Genomic DNA, 5,916 nt, shown 5'->3' with positions numbered 1-5,916 from the left:
ACCGAGGCGATGATATGGGAATGACAAATGGGCTTATACCAACATGAGTGAGCCTCAGCCACACTCACATGGGATGCCGTCGGATAAAAATGAAGTGCCTCGAAATGCGTGCACACTGGCACGCAAACCGAGGCGATGCGAAAGCGATGCAAATTACATACAGAATGCAACATGGACTTATACTAACATGAGAGAGCCTCAGCCACACTCACATAAGAGGCCGATGGCAGAAAATGAAGTGCCTCGAAATGCGCGCACACAGGCACGCAAACCGAGGCAATGGCATACGCAATGCAATGGCATGGAAATGGCATATAGAATGCAACATGGACTTATACTAACATGAGAGAGCCTCAGCCACACTCACATAAGAGGCCGATGGCAGAAAATGAAGTGCCTCGAAATGCGCGCACACAGGTACGCAAACCGAGGCAATGGTAAAATGCGATGAAACATGGCAAAAATGATATGCAAGCATGCTAATGGAATTTCAGCAACAAAATATGGGGGAAAACAGTCCCGAAATGAAGCGAAATGACATGAAATGCAAGGAAATGACCCGAAATGCAACATTAGGCATCCGAAATGGCCTATAGCCATACTAAACATGCACAACATGGACATGCAATGCAAAGACAGAAGCTAGACAGTCCCAAAATAAGCACTTTTCCAGTTATAAACATGGCCAAACAACAAATATAGGTATGGCAAAAATAGCATACAAGGATAGGGGCCAAGATAGGGGTAATGAAGCAAGTGGTATAAGCTAAACCCAAACTGAAAAATTTCCTTCTACAACACTGAAGATGGACCAAAAATATGAATATTTACAGTATATGACAAGCCTCAAATCAATATACAAATATGCTAAAAATGCTATGCAAAATGAAGCTCAAAAGTGGCTATAACATGAAGTATGCAAAATATTCACCAAACAGAAAAAAAGTGTTAATGAAACATGAATTATAGGCCAAAATAAGGCTACTTTAAGTTCGGACCAAGGTCCAAAAACAGAAGCAAAGAGGGCTACCAATTTATGCAAAAATGGGGGCCAAATAATGGATATAACTACAAGTGACACATGGAGGCACCAAATGGTGAGGGGCCCTTCAACAATGTTGAAGAAGGGCCCAAAATAAGCACATTTACAGATTACAACATGCTCAAAAACAGATTACATATAGGCTAAAGATAGCATGCAAAATGTTGACATACAAGAGGGTCAATGAAGCAAGTGCATCATGGAGGGCTCAAACAGGGTTGAGCCCTTAATGAAAAGTGAAAATGAGCTCAAAAGAGGGCCACTTTCAGTTATGGCCGGAGCTCAACACAAAAAGCATGCATGGCTTACATATTGATCAAGAAAAAGGGTCAAAAGGGTCAAAGTATTACTTACCCTTGAAGATCAACACTTTTGTTGCTTCTTGGATGGATTTGCAGCTTCTTTAGCCTTCAAGAATCCTTCCTTGTTGCTGGAAATGAGATGGTGGTGGTAGAGCTTGGTGGTGTAGAAGGAATGATGGTTAGGGACTTAGGGTTTTTTCAAGAATTGAGAAGGAAGAAGATGGAGTTGGCTATGGAAGCTTGAAGATGAAAGTTTCTAACCCTTGTCAAGAAGGACCTCAGCTGGTTATATGGACAAGAAGATGGGTGTAAAGGTGGGGCCAAAAGGAGGCAATCTTTCCCCACAAAATATCCCCGAATTGGGATATTTTCTGGGGGGAAACAGCTGGACAGCTGTAAAGCACACACAGTGAGGAAGCAGGCCGGCCCATTGCTTTGGCTGCAGGTGGCTGGCCGGCCACCCCCCCTAGCCGGCCGGCTAGGGGTCAAAAGGTTCAATCAAATTTGGTGGCCGGCCACCACATGGTGATGTTCCCCTAGGTCTCCTCATCACAACCATGTGGTTCAAAGTCCAAGAAAATGGGTCCAAGGGGTTCAACATTGGCTCGGAAAGAGGGGTTCAAAAGGGTCAATCAACATTAATGGCCGGCCACCACTTTTTAGTGGCCTCCCATGTGTGTACATCACAAATATGTGGTTGAAAGTTCGAGAAAATGGGCCCAAGGTGTTCAACATTGCAGTTAAAGAGGAGGGGCAAAAATGGAAAGAAAAATTAGTAGTCGGCCATGGGTTTTTAGGAGCCTCCCAGGTGTGTAGATCACAGATATGTGGTTGAAAGTTGACAACACTAACCCTAGGGTATTCAACATTAGCCCGGAAGTGCGAAAAACGGGCGTCGGGAGGCTCCGGAGGAGAGATAACTGGTTGCTGCAACAATTGCTGGCCTCCCACCCTTCAGTGACCTTCCTGGTGATAAAACAGAGGTACCTGCCAAAAATGAACGAAAACCGATGCAAAACGAATGTTCGGGGGCCAAAACACGCAGTTCGGGGCCCCGGAAACTGCCCGTTAAACACCGAAAGTGGCGTTCGGCCACGAAGTGGGTTTCTCAGACCCCAGTGTCCCTCAAAAGGGAGAAAATAAGATGTATGCCAAAAATCAGAGCAAACGGAGATGGTTAGGCGGTCCCGAACCGAGGCACACGGCCTGACGGCTCCCAAAACCGAGAACCGGACTCCGAAATGGGCAAAATGGCCTACGGCCACCAAATGTAGCCTGCAGACATTGAGAGATGGTCTACAGGACCTCTTCCTTCCCTCAGGAAAAGAAACAGAGAAAACCGAGTCTGGTTCGCAAACCGAGACAAGGCACAGAAAAGGGTTCGGGAGTCCGGAGGCAGGGCTCACGGCCGCAACTCCGAAACTTCTGAACAAGCACATTATGCAACATCACCAAGTGCTCAATCGGTGACGTCTGAGTCTTAAGGTCGGTCAAAAATGGGGTGTCTACAGTTCCATACAAACTTCACTGGGGCTGGGTCTGGACCTCTCTTGGCTCACCTACAAACACATGAATGAGCATGAGCGAAAGCCCAGTGAATGATATCAAATAAAGAAAATACATTGGAACATTATACATCAGACGGCCTTGGGCCCAATTCATTCATGTCAAACTGGCCTTTGGCCTTTTCGAACGTTCATATCAGACTGGCCTTTTGGCCTTATCAAACTTTCATATCAGACTGGCCTTTCGGCCCTTCCAAACTTGTCATATCAAACTGGCATTTAAGCCTTTTAGACTTTCATTTCAAACTAGCATTTAAGCCTTTCAGACTTGTCATATTAAACTGGCATTTAAGCCTTTCAGACTTTCATTTCAAACTGGCATTTAAGCCTTTCAGACTTTTCATATCAAACTGGCATTTAAGCCTTTTAGACTTTCATTTCAAACTAGCATTTAAGCCTTTCAGACTTGTCATATCAAACTTTGTCCACCATTCAACATTAATGAACTTTACAAAACTTACGTAGAAGTAAGCAATTGGGCAATAACATATTTCAAATATTACTCACAGTGATCGGCTTGTGGATTTGCCCTGGAGCTTGACCCTACACATCACATAACACATATGGGTCACAATTAATTTAATCTGTTCTTTAATTCACATTTTCTTCTCTAGGCTTCATTCGTATCTCTTTAATTCAATTACAATGCTCAAAGTATGCCTAAGAGTAATTAAAAGTGAAAGAGGACGGAAAACGAAACACAGAATGCGTAAACAAATTTTCAGAAAACAGGGTCCCCGCTCGAGCGTGGACTTCCCCGCTCAAGTGGACCCTTAAGGCCTACAAAAGTACTGGTTGCATCAAAAATACGCTCGAGCGTGAATTAGGGAGCTCGAGCGAAAGGCCTATCTACAAAAGCTCCCCGCTCGAGCGTGAAATATCCCACTCGAGCGGACACCAAGTCTGCAAAAAGTACTGGGAGCACGTATTCCCCGCTCGAGCGGCACTTCCCCCGCTCGAGCGGACGTCAAAAATTCTGGGTTTTCCAGAACACTCTCTTGAGTTCAAACTTGACATTTCCACCACTTTCTTGCACATTATGGCTCCAATTTCACATATACTTGTACTAACATGAACCCAATACTAAAATACATTAACATGGAGCTCAATTTCATGAATCAAACACATGCATGGCTCATTTTCCACCAAACTCATTATCAATATAACAATTTCATGCATTCAAAGCTTCTACTCCCATGGATTGTACATGCATGTGACACATAACCTTCATTCTCATCCCTTATGATGGAAAGGCGAACAAATACATGGATTTCAACCAAATTGCAACATGAGTCATGTAGTTCAAGCTCAAATATGCAAATTCCAAACAATTACATACATGCATGCATATATAGTCTTCCAATTCAACAAAACCAACTCAAAACATGCTCTTGACCATTAATTAACTTTGAACACACAAGATTACACATTAAACTCATGAATTCAAGAATCAATGCTTACCTAGAGGTTCAATTCCTCCAATCTGTGGTCAATTCTAGAGTTGGCCTCCAAAAACAAGCTTCAATGATCAAACTCTCAATTTCTTTCACTCTCTCTCTCTTAGACGACCCTCTCTCCTTCTTTGAGTCCAAAGATTGGCCAAAATACACTAAAGGAAGGAATTTGAGGGTGTAATGCCCTTACAACATAACCCACTAATGCCAATATAATAATAATAAAGTAATTGGGTACTAATTCATCAATTTAATCGATTTAATCTGGTCCGGATCAATTTTTCAATTAAACTTCACCGTAGGCTCTAAAAATAATGCCAATCACAATGGCGTAATCAATTCTGGGTTCTGTGGCCGATAAGGCCTTCAATTTAATTTCCAAAGCAGATAATCAAACAGATATTCCTACGGTGAACAGATAGAAATTCAAAACCACATATTTTCACATAATAGCACACAAAATCGTACTAAACACATAATCATACTCATATTAAGAACCAATTAGCATACTACAAAATAGGGGTATCACACTCGCCCCTATCATAAACCATCCCAGACCTTTGCTCTCCCACTTCTACTTCTTTTGCTGGCTCAGCCCTCTTCTCCTTGGCCTTTTTGGCCTTTCTCCCCTCACCTTCTTTTTTTGGTGCATACCTCTTCTTTTTTATTATCTACTCTATCTCTACCTTACTTCTTTCTTTTACAGAATCTACTGGGACTTTCAGAGGCACAAATCCCACTCCTCCAAGGCCTTAGGATGAGGGTGAACGAGCCTCCACATATATGGTTTGGGTGTTGGGCCCAACTCTTATTGTTTCAACTTTTCCGCCGCCTCAAACGCCCAACGGTCGTCAGCCTCTTGGGCCTTCCTTCTAGCCTCAACCACTTCTGGGATGGGATCTCCCTCTATGGGTTTAGGACCCAAACTAGTGGCAAAGAGCACATAGGGCTTCACTAGATCATCCCACATTGGCCCTTCTTTCTCTTGCCACTACTTCACATCCTTTACTTCTTTCTCCTCCACCGCCGTTATCTTAGGCTCTACGGACTTGGTAGGAATCTTCCAAATTGTCCTCACCTCCCTTCTGCCATTCACCGAGATGTAAAACCACTTGATCCTCCACCCTTTGACTAACGAAAAGAGCCCTGCCACCAAATCCTCTGCCTAACACCACCTGCAACGACACCCAGGTCTCCTGTTGGCCTATTGCCTTATAGCACGAGAAGAACTCATCGACCGTCATTTGTCGCCCCCCGGTCGCTTGCGGCCAGACAATGGCACTAGCAAATAATATCTTCTAAGCATTTGGCACTAGCTGACCTGCTGCCACCTCTAGCAGATTCAAAATGTCCACAGCCAATTGGGGCAATGGTAACCTCAAACCCCCAAACAACGCCCCATCATACAAGGTAAACTCCATGGGCCTGGCATCAGATGCCCTCTCCTCCGCCTTTGGCAGCCTTAATTCTATGTTGTCGGGGATTTGATATTTGGTTCAGATCTCCTCAAGGTCCTCTGCCGTTAGTGTCGATTTGTCGGCCTTGGTGTACCA

The sequence above is a fragment of the Camellia sinensis genome, chromosome 6 (assembly GCF_055761805.1).
Source record: "Camellia sinensis isolate YWXY chromosome 6, ASM5576180v1, whole genome shotgun sequence".
NCBI lineage: Eukaryota > Viridiplantae > Streptophyta > Magnoliopsida > Ericales > Theaceae > Camellia > Camellia sinensis.
The sequence above is the reverse complement of the archived record's forward strand: the minus strand, read 5'-3'. Positions refer to the sequence as shown.